Source organism: Rattus norvegicus, chromosome 1, assembly GCF_021556685.1.
Source record: "Rattus norvegicus strain SHRSP/BbbUtx chromosome 1, alternate assembly SHRSP_T2T, whole genome shotgun sequence".
Classification (NCBI taxonomy): Eukaryota; Metazoa; Chordata; class Mammalia; order Rodentia; family Muridae; genus Rattus; species Rattus norvegicus.
In genome coordinates this window covers 151,052,277-151,071,439 of record NC_141534.1, presented here as the reverse complement: position 1 = coordinate 151,071,439, position 19,163 = coordinate 151,052,277, and the positions used below count along the sequence as shown (strand labels likewise).

Here is a 19,163-nt window from a genome sequence, read left to right as displayed (position 1 = left end):
CCCCAACCTCAAAACATCCTCATTTCCCCATAGACCTCTGTCCTCAACCATCCCTGGGCCACTGACCTGCCAGCTGGAGTGATCACCACTTCAGGAAGACCCTGGATTGAGCTGTTCCAGGAGACAAGATGGACAGACAGCTGAGCATCACAGCTTGAGCCAATGAGTCAGCATGACTTCTCAGAGAGCAGAGCTGTAGGAGGCTGGAACAGAAGGACAGAGGACTGGTTGTTTCTGGAGACTTCTACTCCAAGTGAGACCATGGCTGGGCAGGAAGGAAGGGTGCCTTTCAGCACCTCCATACACTTTTTGGCTCATGCTGAATTTTCTTTTCTTTTCTTCCAAATTAGTTTTTTTAACTGCATACAAAGAAGTGGGTTTTATTGTGGCATTTTCATACAGACTTTGTTTCATTGGTCTTTCCCTCCTCCTCTGATCCCTGCAGAAACACCCCTATTGCGATTTGAAGGACATTTATTCTAGTACGTTCTGTTTCATCCCCTTCCCAGCCTTCCTTTAAGATCTCTTTTCTTCCATTCCGAGCATCCCTCTTTAGATTCATGTGATACCTCCCACTGGACCTCTTCATAGTTTCTTTTTTCAGAAAATGTATACCATATTTATTAATACTATAATAATGGGAATAAACACTTGAGAATACTATAGATGAAAGGACTGGGATGTGGAAAAGTCCAGTCTTGTGTGGGATCTCTGAGCGATGCTGCAGTGGCATTTGGGGCAAGCCTAGGATTCTGCTATCCCTCCCCAGGTTTCAGGCTCTGCAGCCAGCGTGGTCTCCACATGGCCACTTTTTTCTCCTGGGTTGCAGAGCATAGGTCAGTCCTCTAGTTTTCCAAGAGCTGACTGAAGTTCTAGGCAAGTGGCCTCAGGTAAGCATTAGAAGCTCTGTACAGTGTAGGGGTCAGACCTCAGCGGACTCATTTTGTAACCCTCTCGTGCCTTGTATTGCCCTCAATCTTGTAGGCTCACCCCATGGGAATATGTTTAGTGTCTCCTGTCCCAGAGGCAAGTGCCAACAATGTGGCCTCAAAGAGATTTCCTCGTGCCACCCTCCAGATGGGGACTACTCATTAATTTTAATTACTGGGAGGACACAAGTTCCAGCTAGCTCTGTGTCAACATGAGAGCATAATATCCAGGAAGGAACTCAACATGACACTCAGCTGTTGTGTCTCAGGGACAGAGCTGTGTATCTTTACAGTCTCTCGCTCAGTTAGCGCCAACATAATTGCGTCCCTTTTTGGCACTGATTTGGACTAATCCAGTGTTTATCCTCCATACTTTGGCTTCAGGTAGAAGGTTTATATTGGGGGCTCTGGACATGTTGAACAAGTGACATTTAGGCAGGGAATAGTTTCTGGGTTGACCTTGCAATTGGTCAAAGCTTGTAGTATCATGGCTAGGGTATAGAAGAACCAAGCAGAAAAGAGTCCTGCTAGATGCCATGGAAAATCAGGATGCAAAACAAAGAATACAAACTCAGGAACTGGGAAAAAAGCCTCAGTCAGAGTTGTAGAAAAACCTAGAAATAAGGTCGTGACAACTGAGAGGTAGATAGACACAGAGCTTGTGTGCAAATTTGCATGTACACCAGACCAAGTCAGAGATGCTCAGGGAGGTCTCTGCCCATCCTCTTCATTTTATGCCTTTTCCTTTGGGGAACCTCAATTGGACTCACACCAGCACTGGTAAAACTTGCTAACATGCCGGTCATGACAATTGATTATTTGTTTGCTTTTAATCATGTAAGTATGAATTCAAACTCAGCACAAAGTTATAGAGTCAAAGTCTTCTTGATGGGGGGCTAGAGAGATGGCTCAGTCAGTAAAGTCAACCTGACTACAAGGAAGTACCTGAGTTTGGTCTCCAGAATGCCATTTTAGGAAGAGTCAGATGTAAGGCTTGTTGGCATGCCAGCCTAGTACCTGCCTGGTGAGTTTAGAACAATGAAAGAGAAGAGAAGAAATAAAAGATAGACAAGCTGTGAGCAATGAGGAATGACACCTCTGGCCTCTGAGTACTTGAGTCCACATGTGCATCCATACCTGCTCACATGAATATTCTCTCTCTCTCTCTCTCTCTCTCTCTCTCTCTCTCTCTCTCTCTCTCTGTCTCTCTCTGTCTCTCTCTCTCTCCTTCAGAAGCAGGTGGCTGTAATCTTCTTATGCATATACATTGAAATATCATCAGAATTTTAGAATAAATTTCTGGAATATCATCTCTAATTATGTCAACATGACTACAGGTCTGTGAATGGTCCACATCTGAGGGTGTCTTCAGATGTGTTTGCCTGCTGCTTTTTTAACTGCTGCCCTTCTCTGGGAGCCAAGTAGTCACAAAGCAAAGTCAGACGTAATCCAGACAGTCCGCTAAGGATTATTACTAAAAATTGATTTAAATTAGCTTGACATGGCAGCACATATTAGTATCAGGAAGAATTGTGAGTAAAACTCACTCCACCTATCATCTACTCCATTGAGACACAAAGAGCCAGACATAGGTCTTATTTGACTTCACAGGGCAGGGTCTTAGTATCTCAGGTTGTCCTACTGCCTCTACCCTATGAGTGCCTGGATTACAGGCATGAACCACTATGCACAGCTGGTGTATGTACAATATGCTCAGGTAGTGTATGTACTTTAACATAAGGCCACTATTGCCATTAGATTGAGACCCCACTATTGTGACATAATCTTTTTGTATAAGTTTTTTATTTTTAAAATTAAGATATAAGGCATTAGTTACTATGACATTTGCAACCCATGTGTGTTTTAGTGGTTCTCCTTTTCCTCTCTCTCCACCCTGGCTATCTCTGATTCCTCACTATAGCTCCTCCTTTAGCAACTTTTTCTTCATGAGCTATGTGTATATCTGACCACTTCTGATCCTCTCTTGTCATCCGTCTCAATCTTACTTCCTTCCTAAATTCCCTACCTTCAAAACACTGTGAGCGTGCAGATCTGGGAGTTAGAGTTCAATACAGGGCAGTGAGTTGGTGGAGGGCACTGCCGCCTTAAACCGGGGCTGGGCCATTCCTTCTGGCCTCCAGATGACAGCTCATGTTTGGCCTCTTCCCTCCAGGCACCATGGGCAGAAAATGAAGGTATTGAAAGTTCTTGCCACTTTCCACCAAAGGGATCAACAGCAGGCTGCAGCGACATTGTGAATTCATGCAGGGCAACCCGAATCAGGGCTGACCATGAGCATTAATCAGTTTGATCTATAAATAGAAGCAGAACCATTATAGAAGGTGACCTGTCTGAATCACCTCCCCAGCTGACAAACTGCTTAAGTGGATGGCATTTACTCAGGTCAGAAGGAACCAATCTGTGTCTGGTGGGAGTGTACTTTGCTGTCTTACTCTTCTATCAGAACACATAGTTGAGCTGTCAGGATGCTGCTAGTGCTCGGCTCGGTAACTGATAATCGAAGCCATGGTGGCCATCATGGCTGGAGGAGCTAGTGGAATTCAGTACTGTGCTTAGGATTTAAATTCTATTATCTGAACACCTCTAGTCTTTAAAAATCTTCCAAAGCAATAATGCAGTATGTCACAGCACTGTTTCAGGTAGGAGAAAAGAACATTTCTGCTAAAAGCATGTGTGGTCATTGTACCACACTTTTAGCCACCATACCTGTTCTATTGTATGGCTCTGAAACATGGCACTTGTAGTATTGGTTTCCAAGAGTCAACTTGTCATTCCATACACACAGCCTTGAGCCCTTAGCAGTTCTCTCCTAACAGCTCACTACCACAACTTCCTAGACTCTTATTATTATGCATCTAAGGATTATACTCCTATCATATACTCCACGTATAGAACTGAGAGTACCTGAGTTGTCACCCTGGGGTGGCCCATAGCTAAAGATAGATCCTGTAAATCTGGAGAATGTAGATTCTAGGCTTGGGTGAAAACAAACTTTGTTACATAATTTAAGCATCAGAGCACCTTGGCACCAGGAGGTGAGAATGTTTGTCCCGAAGCTGTATGTTTACTGGACTTCCCATAATTCCATGGCAGTTTTTCATGGAGCATGCTAAATTAAACCCCATGCATCAGTCGCTGTCGCAGAGACAGCTTTGGTAGTCAGCTTGCCCAAAACAGACAGACATTGGCTTCTTGTATTTGTCTCATATTGAAATGTCAAACTCTCACTGACGGCTAGAGTAGGAACAAAATGTGTTTGTGATGCTCAAGTGAGTTAGACTTAATCCTTGCCCTCAAGCATTTCAGTCTACCACATCGAGGGGCAAAAGGTGAAAGAATTATGACATTGACAGCAGGGAGCCATGCTCTCTAGAAAAGACCAAGGATGGGATCGGACAACCTTTTATAATAATGAAAAATTAGACGCACCACTCATGGGTCCCCATAGCCATCTCAGCATCAATCAGGGTTAGAGAGGAGAGTGTCCAGAAAGAAGGCTTGGAGGACCCTTTGGTCTAATGGAGTGATCTCCAGGACAGTCATTGGAGAGACACGATATTTGTGAGATAACATAGCAACAGAATTACAGCCAGCTTAGACTACAATGGACAGAATGAAATGAAATTTTGCATACTGATGAAAGACATGCTACTCTCAATCCAAAGAGGAAGGGTCTGGGAGGCCAGCCTTAGCACAGAGAGCAGAGGGTGTGTGTGTAAAGGGAGCATCCTAACCAGACAAAACGGAACCTCAGGGTTTGGAGACTCTGAAGGTTTTCTAATTGGATTTTGAAATATCTTGGGACTGATGACTCCTTTTTTCCTTCCATTTGTTTTTCCTCTTTTGAAATGAGAAAGCATTTAACAGCTGTTTTGCGACAGTCACACCACTGTATTTTTGGAGAAGATAATTTGTTTTTCAGGTCCATAGATAGAGAGAAATTTTCCCTGGGATGGCTCATACTGAAGCCTCACCCTCATCTTACAGAGATGATATAATTTGGGACCACAATTTGTGCTGCAGTGAGCTGAAAGTTTGGGGGATGTTGGAATGAAATGGATACATGTAGGGATAGCACGAGTCTTTGGGACCAGAGTGTGGACTCTGGTAGGTTGAACGTTACTTCCCACAAGTTCACAATATAATCCTTGGAAGTCGTGGGTATTTTATCATAAAGGGACTTTGAAGATGTGGTTATGTCAAGGATATATTATTCTGAGTTGCTCTAAGTAATCACAAATATCCTATATATAAGGCAGAGGGAGTTTTGGCCACAGTAGAAGAGGAGAAGGCAAGGTGACCACAAGCCAGGACTGATGTGGCCAGGAGCCAATAAATTCTGGCAGCTTCTAGAAGTGGAAGAGACAAGGAATGGATTTTTCCCTAGAACTTCCAGAAGTAATCTAATACTTTGGTTTTAGTCCATTTACAGTGCATTTTGGATACCACATCCCCATAATCATAAATATATACTTTTGTATTATTTTAACTCATAGTAACTATCATATGGACACTGGGAAACCAAGAAAGGAGTCTTGAAAAGATTCAGAATAGCATACTTTTATTCATAATCCTTGCTCATTTGTCTTTGAGATGTCTTTCTCTATCACAGTGGCAGTCACTCGTGAGTTGTTTTAGGGAAGACTCCGCCCATTTGTCACTGTTTCTGTGTAGTTATAAGTAGTCACTCTCTGCTTTGGCACTACGTTGGTTTGGAACAGGGTTTCATCATGTAGCTAAGTCTGGGTAATCCTTTTGATCATTTTGTCTAGTTTGTAAAAGTCACAAACTCTTCCTGTGCTATTCCCCTAAGCTTAGAGAAATGGGAACAAATCAGTCAAAGGCACACGAGAGAGAGCATGGTGTTTGCCTGCCTGATGAAAATTGACTCACTGGGATATTATCAGAAAAACTGCACCTTAAAATCAAACTAATGACCAAAATGAGGGAAGAAATTGTGCAACAGCTTTGGGCATAAGCGATGACAGACAATATCAATCACATAGCTGGAGAAAGGGAGAGAAAGAAATTGCACAAAGCTAAGGAAAGCCTTAAGCAAGATATCACCAAGATTGTAGCATTCAAGTGAAGGTATGGATCCTTCCTGGTGCAGCATTACCTGGCCCTCCTTTTGATGTGCTGGTCCATCAGGCTGTGAAGCTCTACCTCTTTTGATGGCAACATCAGCAAGTCAGAGTAAGAATACCAGGAAAGGCTGTGAGAGAAGAACCAGGCTATGCTCTTGCTTGGCCTTGCACTAAATGACCCACCCCTTCAAGCAGCCTTGGGGAACTCTAATTCCTTACAAAATTACTCTCACATATAACTTTCTCACTTTTAGTTGATGGAGCACTGAACAGTCCTATAGATGGACACTAACTTGTCTCTGTTTATGGAGGGCAGAAACAAACATAATGAAGAATTCTACACAATTGTGCCACACAACATGAAGGACCTGTTCATGGGTGCAAATCTTGTGTGGATTGGTGAAGGACTTTGAAAAAGGGTAAATCTTCTTGTCTGCAAAATAAGACAGGTCTATCTTAGGGGGTGTTTACAAAATGTAAGAGCTACCCTTCCTTGACCTGCTCCTTTTCATAGTCTCCCACTAGCCTAGACATAGAATGTCCATTAGAAAATTCTGATAAATTTGGGCTTAACACCCATGCTGATCTCCTCTGAGCCTGCTTTCTTGTTGAGCTTTGCAACCTGGGCTGACAGAAGTCTATGTCTATACTTCTTGGATATGCCTTGCTGTAAGTCCCCTGTTCTACTTAGCTCACATAACTGGTATGTACCTAGGGATCTGGATTCTCTTGTTGATTCTAGTCACACACACACACACACACACACACACACACACACACACACACACACACACACACACACCAGTGGTTCTCAAGTTTCTAATGCTGTCACCCTTTAATAGAATTCTTCATGCTGTGATGACCCTCTAAAGGAAAATTATTTGTTGCTACTTCATAACTGAAATGTTGCTACTGTTACAAATAATATTGTAAATATTGATATGTAGAATACCTGATATGTGGTCCCCAAAGGATTCATGGCCCACAGGTTGAGAACCACTGCCCTATGTCATTTTTCTCTTGTTCAATCCTCAGTCTAGGATTCAGCTTTGTTTATATATTCCCTGCTAAGAACATTCTTCTGGTACATTCAGTGGGAGCTCATAGTGTCTCCTACCGATGTTTCCCACTGAAAGGGAGCGGACACCTACAAAGCCACATCCCACACCTAGCCTATGATGACAGACGAGAAGGCTGAGTTCTGTTCATGACTGGCTCTAATACCTCTTATGCCTTCAACCTTCAACACCAAGGAGAGCTTTTCTGCCCCTAAAGTTGTAAAAACCTGGTGCAAATATATCTTCTGATAACAAAGGTTATCATCTACCCAAGAATCCAATTATACTTATAAGAGGAGAGAAAAAATTAGAAGGAATATTTTAAAAATTAATGAACAGGTCCCTGAGCTGAAGAAAGAAAGCCTTACATATTTTAGAAAGATAATTCAAGACACTTCAGAGGGAGAGAGACTCCACTATAGCTAATTTCCAAAGACAACTCTGTCATATATAAAAAGATATAAAGAGAAAGGAGAAAATGGGTTATCTATACAGAGGGGAAAATCTAATTCCTAGGGTCATGTAGTCTTTCTACAGTTTACATCTGAGGAGAGCATTCACAGGTCGCTGAACACTAAGATTCTTCACTGAATGGGGCTGTGCTCCAGTGAGAGCAGCAACACTCATTTCTTCAGACAGTAAAGGATCTTAATTACTCATGCATGCTGGACAGACACAACCCTCCTAGCGACAGCAACACATTCTATGACGTGGTGCTTCTGCCACCAAGAACAAACAGAAGTGAGGAGTTCAAAAGCAGTAAAGATGGGAGAGAATGAAAAACCAATACGGCAGCCCATTATGACACGTTGAAGCTACAAGTGCTAAAAATAATTTTTGGAATGCTTCATAATAATTTGCATCTTCAATTTCACATTATTATGACAAAAATTTGTGAGGAGTGGTGACAGGACATTAGGAATAGTTTTAATAGTGTTTGGATAATGCCAGTAAATATTATTTAAAAATATGATTAGGAAAGTGTAGATTACAAAAGATGTTTAGATGTGTAATGAGAACAGTGGTAAAAATGATAGCAATGATTTGAATAATATGATCAATAAACTAAAGGGCATTGCTGTACTTGTATCTCGTATCTATTTGTACCTACTAGCTGTATAAAGCAATGAATTCCACAAAGACATTTTTATACAGACATACAATGTACTTTGACCTTGTTCATCCTCCATTACTCTCTCCTGCCTTCCCTGTCTTCTCCTCCTTCATCCCTGTCAGATCCCTAATGGTCCCTCCCCTTTGACTCTCATGATGTTTCAGCCCTCAAGTTTTAGCTATGAGAGAAAACTTTATCTCTCTGAGTTTGATTTATTGCATTTACCATGATGATTTCCATGTCTCCATCCATTTTCTTACACATAAAGTATAAAGTACTTTCGCTCTTTGTGGCTAATGGAAACTCTAGTTATCTGAAAACACTACATTTTCTTTATCCTTTTATCCCTACGAAAGAGAAAATGTGAGTGCCCAGGGTGACCCAGGTCTTGTCCGTTGTTAATAGTGCAGCAGTAAGTCTAGATTTCAAGTGTTATCTACTGACTTGGATCCTTTCAGGTATGTAAGCAGGAGTATTACAGGTGGCTCGTGTGGTAGTTCAGGTTTTAATTTATTTTGAGGAGGCCCTATACTGATTTGCATGGCCACTGGATAACTTATTTTCAAATAGTGTATGAAGGTTCTCTTTTTCCACGTATGATTGCAAACATTTGTTGTTTTCTCAATGACGGGCATTGTGACTGGAAGGAGACGGGATATCAATGTAAGATTTATTTATTTGTTTATTTATTCTGTTTCTTTGCTTTTTTTTTTCTTTTTGAAACAGAATGTTACTCTGTAGCCCAAAATAATCTGGAACTCACTAATTGGCCTAGGTTGGCCGCAAACTTGTCCTGTTCTCCCGGCTTCAGCCTCTAAATGCTGAGATTACAAGTGTACCCCACCACACACAGGTTTTAGTGTATATAGCTTTGCTTCACATTTCCCTGATGGTTGACATAATGGATGTTTTATTCATGTATTGATCAATCCCTTCTCCTTCGTCTGAAGAGCGCTCATCATTTCACTTGCCCACACCCCACCCCCGAATTATTTTATTGATGATTACTGGCTCTTTTGATGCTCAGCTTTTTTGAGTTCTTTATACATTATGGTTATTAATTGCCTGTCAGATGAATAGCTGGTAAAGACTATTTCTTCCATTATGTTATCAGTCTTTCACCCTGTTATTTCCTTTGCTGGGTAGAAGCTGTTTAAATCGACACAACCCTATTTGCCAGCTCTTGCAATGATTTCCTGGGCTCCTGGAGATCTTTTCAGAAAGTCCTTGCCTATGCCTAAATCTTGAAACATTTGCTTTGCAAATTTTTTTTTAGTAGTTGCAAAGTTTCACGTGTTCCTTTAAAGTCAGTTTGAGTTGCTTTTATACAGAGAAAGAGACGAGGCTCTAGTTTTATCCTTTTACATGTAGATATCCAGTTTTACCAGCACTGTGTGTTAAAAGAGGCTATCTCTTTTCCAATGTATGTTTTCAGCACCTTTGACAAGGCGACTGTAACTGTGTGGACTTGCTTCTGGGTCCTCCAATCTGTGTTTCCCATTGTCAACATGCTTGCTCTATGCACCTGCTACATTGCTTTACCCACTTTGGCTTGGTAGCATTGTTAAAGGCATATATACCTTCAGCATTGCTCTTTGCTGAGGAATTTTTAAGTACTTTGGGTATTTTAAGTCTTTCCCTCTACTTCCTTGAAAAAATTAATTGGGACTTTAAAATAATTTATTTGTTTATTTTTATTAATGTTTGAGTACCTGCATATTACTGTATGGGAAACATGTATGTTCGGGTCCCTGTGGAGACTGAAACAGTGTCAGATCCCCTGAAACTGGAGTTCCAGGTACTGATAAGTCACCCAAAATGGGTATTGGGAACCTAACTCAGATTCTTTCCAAGAGCAGTTTATGATCTTAACCTTTGAGCAATCTCTCCAAGCCTACGTGTCATCTGGATTTTCAGGGGTTGTAATGAAACTATGACTCTTGTTAAGTGATGTGGCTTTTTTTTAATGATACTAAAGTTCTTCAGCAAAGGAAGTATTTTGATTTTCTAGGGCAGTGGTTCTCCACCTGTGGATTACAACCCTCTTGACAAACATCTGTCTCCATAAGTATTTACATTATGATTCATAGAAGTAGCAAAATTACAGTTCTGAAGTAGCAACAAAAACAATTTTATGGTTGGGGTCATCGGCCTCATTGATTATATTACTTCTTAGGAATTTGATTTGTTGTGCTGTTGTGAATATAATTGTGTTACTCATTTCTTCATGAGTAAGACACGTTTTAGTGTATTGAAAAACTACTGCTTCTAGTATATTTATTTTTACTCTGATACTTGGCTGAAAAGTTTTATTCAAATATTAGAGTTTTCCGGTGGGACTTATAAGGTCTAGAATCACAGAATGAGCAAGCAGGGATGTGTGGGCTTACCATCCCTTAATGGTATTCAATTTTGTTGTTTCTCTTTCCCTACTGCTCTGGCCAAGGTTTCAAGAAAGATTGAGTAGGAGTGGCGACAGTGACCATCCTTATATCATTCCCAATTTTAGGAGTGTTTTCAGTTTTGTCCCCACTTAGTATTATACTAGTCCGTTTTTTTTATATATATATATATATATCATCTGTATTATGTTGTATTAGTTTCACTTTGTTGTGGTGGTAAAATACCATGGCCAAGACAATTTAAGTAGGAAGAGTTTGTTTTGGCTTATGGTTCCAGGGAGAGAGTTCACAAGGTGGAGGAGGCATGGAGGCAGGCACTTGGAGCAGGAAGCTGAGAGACCACATCAACAACAAACACGAAAACATGAAGCAGGGAGCGCTAACTGGAAGTCAGCATGGCTACATACAAACCAAAACCTATCCTCAGTGACCTATTCCTCAAGCATGGTTCCACTACTAAAATTCCCATAACCTACCCAAACTGTGACACTACACAGGATCATGAATTTCAACATCTGCGACTACATGGGTCATTTCTCATTTAAGCGGACTTGAATATATAAATTTGTGGTTTGATGATAAGACTCTCTTAGGATGGCTTTTTGCTCCAGCACCAGTGAACAAACCAGAAAATAATACCAATTATCCCATTTTCATCTGACTGCTGCCCAGATATCAGGTCTCTTGTATTAAACTGTATTTTTGCAGAGCGCGAGACTGTACGCCTTCGGAGCTGTTTTGATTAAAACTCTACTGAGAGGACCTCGTCTCTTCCCTGTAGTGTTGCTAAATGGCCTATGTTACAGCTTATTGTTCCTTAGAAAAATTGAAAGTCCATTCTGGGTTTTACCTGGTCTTTGTCTGCCAGTTGCTCTTTAGTATCTTTCTATACCATCCACCTCTGCCCATATCTGTCACTTTTGTTTTAATCTCTTAGAGATGGGGAAATATGTTGGGTGTCTACCACATCATCTTGCCTCCCTGCAAAATGACATTCTCATCGCCTGTAGAGATTATTCATTCTGTTCAGATGCCCTCAGAACAATGATTTAATATACATTTACAAAGAATATTCACAAAAGTATACCTAAGTTCTAAAAAGTTTAAATTTTATAGGCAGCCATTCTAACCACAAAGAATTAAGCAAATGGACACACTGATAGTTTTATCATTCAAATGTCATTGAAATAATTATTGGGTTAATGATAGGGTGTAATTACAGAATATTTAGAAAATCACTCTGAGACTAAGATATAGTAAAGCCTATGGGGCGAGATGAGTGACAGCTAATTACAATACTCAGAGACAAAACCGTGATGTCCACCAGAGAACGAGAGTCAAACCAGGAAACAAATGCAGTGAGTCAAACACTCAACAAAGGACAGGTAGGAACAGCCCCAAGGGCATCTGGAAGATAAGGCTAGCAGAGTGAAGAGTGGTAGTTAATGATTGATAACGCAAATCAGCCAAATTTAAAAAAGCCCTACAGCAGGTTCTTTGTTAAAGTTTGAATCTAGACAAACTTGAGATAGGTTTACTCTAGAAGAGAAAAACCAAATACACGCCCATAGATACTGGGGTGATAAAAACCCTAATGAGCCCATTCTGTGTAAAACTCCACCAGGACACAGGAAGACATTAACAATGATGATTTTCCAGAAAAAAATAACCCAAATAAGTGAAAATCCCAAATCCCATATGAAACATTTGTCCTCAGTGTTTCCTTGTGATGAGTTGGATCAAGTCCCAGCAGGTGGGTCAAAGCCAAGTCCATAAAGCTGACTGTTGTCCTGCAAGGATCATGGGCTGCCCTTGGAATAACTCTGGATCAGAGTCACTCGTTCTTTTTCTGGAATTGTACATCTGGGGTTGTACATCTACTAGACATGTTTCTCCTCATGGGTCCTAAAGCAGCAGCAACCTATTTCCTGCTAGTATTTTATTGAGCTGCTCTGCTAGGGTACCTATTTTGAATATTTGGCTTATGACTAAAGCACCACAGGGTACTTATTTACCACCAAAGGGCTAGTCAACTTCCAGGTCCCTTGAAGACAAAGGCTGGCCTGGAAAAACTCACAAAACAACTAGGAAGCTGGCTCCAGTCTCATCCCCATAGCCCTGCACAATGGTCCTTCAGTGAATGATTGGGGATCCCAGTCTTCTTTAGCCCTCTTCCATGACTCCTAGTGCCATAGCACCATCTATCTGTTCACCCAGTTGGGCAACATTGATGGAAGAGTAGCTGGCTTTCAGGGTGGCTGGATTCAGACCTGCCCCAGAACCCACAGCATTATGAATTTAGTGAAACTGCTCTTTTTTCTATTTTTCCATTAATTAATTAATTTATTCACTTTGCATCCTGATTGCAGCCACCCTCTCCTCCCATCTTCCCTCCCCTTCTCCTCTGAGAAGAGGGAGAGCCTCCTGGATACTAACCCACCCTGACACATCAAGGCACTGCGGGACTAGGCACATTCTCTCCCACTGAGGCCAGACAAGGTATCCCAGTTAGGGAGACAGGATCCACAGGCAGACAACAGAGTTGGGAAGAGTCCCCACCCTGCTCCAAGAGAAACTACTCTTTATCTAAGGAAATGGATGACTCTTCTCCCTGTGATGATTCCATTACTGAGCTTTCATAGCTCTTTCCTCCCTTCTATATCCTCAGTCCTTCAGAAAAAGGAGAGGACCATCAGTTAAGTCATCACTTCCAGGGACCCTTTTGTGTATGTTCCTGAATCTTTCTGGCATCTTCCAAAATATGGTCATTAAAGTTTATGTCTCAGAAAGAAATGGTAAATTCCATCTCTTTGAATGTTCATGCACATAGAACCAAGATGATATGTTTTTAAGTCTGTGTTTATCTCCACTTTCACTGCAAAACTTTAAAGACAGTGTCTCCATTCTCCAAGGCTCTACCACTCTCCATAGAATATATATTTTCTGGCTTTGCTCATATTAGACACAGGGCAAAAGCACGCTGTTTTGTTTTGTTTTGTTTTGTTTTTTTACATCTTTTTCTTTTCTCCATCTTTATTAATTGGGTATTTCTTATTTACATTTCAAATGTTATTCCTTTTCCCAGTTTCCAGGCCAACATCCCCCTAACCCCTCCCCCTCCCCTTCTGTGTTGGTGTTCCCCTCTCCATCCTCCCCCCATTACTCCCCTCCCCCGAACAATCCCATTCACTGGAGTTCAGCCTTGGCAGGGCCAAGGACTTCCCCTTCCACTGGTGCCCCAACTAGGCTATTCATTGCTACCTATGAATTTGGAGCTCAGGGTCAGTCCATGTATAGTCTTTGGGTAGTGGCTTAGTCCCTGGAAGCTCTGGTTGGTTGGCATTGTTGTTCATATGGGGACTCAAGCCCCTTCAGCTCTTTCAGTCCTTTCTCTGATTCCTTCAACGGGGGTCCTATTCTCAGTTCAGTGGTTTGCTGCTGGCATTCACCTCTGTATTTGCCGTATTCTTTCTGTGTCTCTCAGGAGAGATCTACATCCGGCTCCTGTCGGTCTGCACTTCTTTGCTTCATCCATCTTGTCTAATTGGGTGACTGTATATGTATGGGCCACATGTGGGGCAGGCTCTGAATGGGTGTTCCTTCAGTCTCATTCCCATTTTAAAGAAAGAGTGAAGCATCTGCATTTTGGTCATCATTCTTGAGTTTTATGTGTTCTGTGCATCTTGGGTAATTCGAGCATTTGGGCTAATCTCCACTTATCAATGAGTGCATACCATGTGTGTTTTTCTGTGATTGGGTTACCTCACTCAGGATATTTTCCAGTTCCATCCATTTGTCTATGAATTTCATAGTCATTGTTTTTGATAGCTGAGTAGTATTCCATTGTGTAGATGTACCACATTTTCTGTATCCATTCCTCTGTTGAAGGGCATCTGGGTTCTTTCCAGCTTCTGGCTATTATAAAAAAGGCTGCTATGAACATAGTGGAGCATGTGTCTTTGTTTTATGTTGAGGCATCTTTTGGGTATATGCTCAAGAGAGGTATAGCTGGGTCCTCAGGTAGTTCAATGTCCAATTTTCTGAGGAACCTCCAGACTGATTTCCAGAATGGTTGTACCAGTCTGCAATCCCACCAACAATGGAGGAGTGTTCCTCTTTCTCCACATCCTCGCCAGTATCTGCTGTCGCTGGAGTTTTTGATCTTAGCCATTCTGACTGATGTGAGGTGGAATCTCAGGGTTGTTCTGATTTGCATTTCCCTTAGACTAAGGATGTTGAACATTTCTTTAGGAAGCACTGTTTTTTAATAGTTCTTTCCCTACATTCCTGTACATGGACAAAAGCTAAAGTTTTGCAAGTTAGGGAAGAGGTACTTCTTGCTTCAAGATCATCTTTGTTTCCGTGCCTGGAGATCTTCAGCACCATCCATAAACTTTACAACTGTTAAATGGGAGCAGGGCCAACCCACTGACACACCCTTCACTGTCATTGCAAAAGTAGTGTAAACCTTGTTTATGGATCATCCATCTTTTCATATAAAAGTGGAAACAATCAGATCATTCAATGCAGTGAGGCTGTTTTAGAGCTTAAGAGAACCAGGTTCAGGCAGAGCAAGAGATCTGATCAAGTATCTTCATATGTCCCCACAGGGAACCAGAACCCTGGGGCTCTGGTTGCTGATGCAGCAACTTTCCAAGACATTGACAACTCGGTGGTTTGGTTTCCTTGACTTGGTTCCAGAAGCACAGAAGGTAGTTTCTACCACCAGGACACAAGACAAAACTTGTTCCCCCTGCTTCCCACCCTCCCTACCTCTTCCCTCCTCTCTCCAGTTTGCTTCCTGTCTTCCCCCCCCCTCTCTCTCTCTCTCCCTCTCTCTTTCTCTCTCCCTCTCTCTCTCTCTCCCCACCCCCCACCGCTTGTACAACAACCACAAGCTGGGCCTCTCTATCACTGTGGGTAGCATAGCAACAAATCAAGCTTTGACAATAAAGGAAAAGTCTACAAAATTGAGACAAGTCTTCCAAGAATCAAGTTCAGAGAAAATCCAGGGAGATTCCTTGTTTTAACCACGGTGTTGTGTGTCTGTTTCTGTAAATGATTTTGGTAAAGTTAAGGCAGTTTCTACTCACAGCCTGTTATGTAGCAAGCCTCAATGATCTTTTCCTTGATTGTTTATGCCTTTTGTGACTTCTTTACTTCTTTCCTGCCCCAATATTTTAGGTGTGCTCTACTTGCATATTCTAGAATTTCAAAACATGGTCTTCCACATTCAGGCTTACAGTGCATCTGAAATTGATTTTCAGGTAGGACTTTAGCTATCTGTCTTCCTATACACCAGCAATTGTCTCTTCCTACTTATTGACTACTCTGTCCTTTCCTTCATGATTTATAATGCCAGTTCTAGCTCATATCTCCACAGGCATCCATTTCTGGATGCTTTATCACTTTGAATTTGTTTACTGTCTACATCTGAGCCAATTCCACAGTCTTGAGTTGCATTAAAATGGCATCATCATGCATCTTGTAGTATTCTGCTCCTACTCCCTCTTATAATTTTCATTCAAATATTTCCTACCTCATCACTGGATGTAGGCTAGGAAGATCTTGTAAGTCAATGAAGATCTCTATAGAGATTTTAACTGGATTTGCATTGAAATTATAATTCAATTTTTTAGTGAATTATTATGTGCATGATATAACTTTTTTGTATTCATGAGATGGTATTTAGACTTCCTGTCAATTAATTGTGATTTATAATTTTATTCATAAGAAAACATTTTCCTGTTTATTATAAAATATTCTGTGCTTCTGTTATTGATGCAGTCAGTAATATTTATTTTTACATTTTATAGGCTGTTTTGGTATGTACCAACAATACAGATTTATAGATATGTAAACAACAGGCTGGCATGTTGGCTCAGTATGGAAAGATGCTTGTCATAAAGCTTGAGAACCCGAGTTCAATCCAGGAATCCCCATCCATGGTAGAAGGAGAAAGCAGCTCCCTCAAGCTTCCTCTGGCCTCCAGACATGCAGCTTGGTATATATGTGCTCTTGGCCCATGTGCACATGTGCAATAAAAATTACTTTTGAACATAGACGCAAGTGGTATCTGAACTGTCAGCAGCCTGCTTGGCTTAGGGAAGAGCTTTACAGATTCTCTTAGCTGCTCTCTGATCTTCATCACTTCTATACCTGGTCTTACTTCACATCCAGATGTTGAGGTCCTTTTTAATATTTTATATTTTTAATGTAACTTTAATAATATAAATACATATTTATATTTAAAATATAAACAATGATATTAAATACAGAAATTTAATAATAAATTTCAATATTAAGTAGGACATATGTTTTAGCAGGAAATAAGACCAGCAAACACATCAGGACTTTTTTTTTTCTAAAAACTGGTCCATCTCCCATGTTTTCTTTTGTGGTATCTTTCAGGTTCTCCTGATCTCCTGGCTCTGTTAGGAGCCTCTCAGATCATGTTAATTAGTTCAGACAGGAAGCAGTATTACACATGAGCCTACAGTGGGCAACACACCTTTTGTCAGGGGGAGAGGGAGAGGAACCAATTCCAATGCTGGACTGCCTCAGTCTCTTCTGTATCCAGCGCAGAGGTCTCCAAGCCCTCTTTACTGAAATGTCTTTCCCCGGAGGGTCAGAACCAAAGGGTCTGTGGCTCTTCTACTGGGGACAGCACTCTGCTCTTCTCCTGAAGGGTCTTCTTTGACATTGTCTGATGTTCACCTGCTGGTGGCCACTGTAACCCTGTCTGCTCCCCTGACTCTGCAGCTCCTCAGACAGCATCCTAACTCGTTTCCTAGCATGGCTCAGATTTTGTATCTATTATTTTCTTAATTTGCCAATTTCACCAGAATGTAAAGAGAGAGGAACAAGTAATCAATTATGCTTTAAAGATGAGCAGGATGCCCCATCTTTTGACTCTTCTGCCTATTAACTAGTTTGTTCTTCATATCTTATTCATGGAGATGGTGGCTTATTGAATTTTATTGCATGCACACAGCAGACACTTTTAAAATGTTTACCTCTGTTTGGGGAAATCCATCATTCCTCCATGTTTCCCTTGATTCCTGAGTTCTAGCTTCTTCCTTAGTGCTATGACAAAAAGAAAACAAAAAACAAAAAACAAGAAACTGGTGCACAAGGAATATGCCTATGTTCCTTTAATACACTAGGAAAATGCACCTGCACTTCTTACAGCAGACTTAATATCCTTTCCAGGTTTACAGGGACCCATCTTTCCGGGTTGTTGAGGGAAACTTATTACCAATGCTACATATTCCTACAATTAAAAATCTCTTTTCTGATTAAACGACCACCAGACTTTTAAAAACTATTTCATCTTATTTTAATTTTTACCATAGATGAGTTCAGTCCTCCATTCTTTAGGCTTTCTGGGTCCCATCTCCCCTCCTTACTTACCTTCCAGCAGATGTGGGTGTACGGAGGGTCATTATGTCCTTGTGATGTGGTGATGAGCATTTTGAGATCCATACAGAGTATTCTGGATCTGTGCTGCCTTCTGATCCCTGGTAGGGTGACTGCTGGATGTATCTGGTTCATCTGACCTTTCAGGAGAAGTGCACTATTTATACTTGTTTCTAAGTCCCCACCAAGGCTATCCCTTTGTCCTAACATTGAAGCCTCTCTGGCCTCCCATAGCATATTCCAGGATGGCTGGATGAGCAAGTCTGGATGCCTTATTGGCTATACATAGAGAGATGGAACCAAGAACATGAGCTCAGGTGTGTTTAACTCATTACCTCCATTCCATTCTTCTTGTACATGCTAACTGTGGTTTCAGCATGTCCACAGTTCTGCAGGTTCCTCTGAGTGAAACTCAGTTAGTGGGCCCTGATCTTATGCCCTTGAACTCTTCATATGAGCCTGGATATTTTGAAATCCCTAGTGTGGACTAGAGTGAAGCTAAGGAAAGAGATTGTGTTGTTTCATAGCTTCTTGTTTTGTGTTCCCCTTCTATTTCTAAGTCTTCCTGGAATGGACAGGTTTACAGACTTTCTAGATCTACTGCCTAACAACTGACACTTTCCTTGACCTGTTGTGACAGGCTAACATTGAGGTAAACACAGAATCAGAAAGTGTTAGAAACCTTTAAAGCAGTCCGCTATTTAGTGATATCTAAGTATATGGCAGGGACACTCTCTGAACATGTCATAGTACTGGGTGGGTTGGCCATAGTGCTTGTAAGGTCCTGGTCACACAACTAAACCATATACAATCCATAATTGGTAAAAAAAAATAGTGAAAAGAGTATGAATTCATTCACTGGCAAGCTTGAGATATGCTATCATGGGTGACACCATGGTAACATCCGCTCTCCCACAGAATGAAGAAATTGTGATCTAGATATTCTAAATGCCAACTTATGCCCATAAAAACACCCATTGTTCCCTTTATTTGGGATTTTAAAGTCAGTATTTTGTCTTGACTACAAACTTATATGTAGTAGGAAAACACTGATTACATAGATATAGATGTTTTTCTTTGACAGAAGTACAAATGGATCCTTTGGAGGCTCTGTGCCATATGTCTTGTGCATT

General features: G+C 41.1%; 1 protein-coding gene across 2 annotated transcripts in view; it reads right to left on the bottom strand.

Annotated features, from left to right (window-relative positions):
- The window catches only part of Ctxnd1 (cortexin domain containing 1), a 51,405-nt gene that overhangs the window by 7,732 nt on the left and 24,510 nt on the right, over positions 1–19,163 (bottom strand). Inside the window, 1 exon segment of one of the 2 annotated variants that reach the window (NM_001447337.1) lies at positions 67–359. The gene's annotated coding sequence lies outside the window, so the exon portion shown is untranslated. 2 annotated transcript variants of the gene reach the window in all.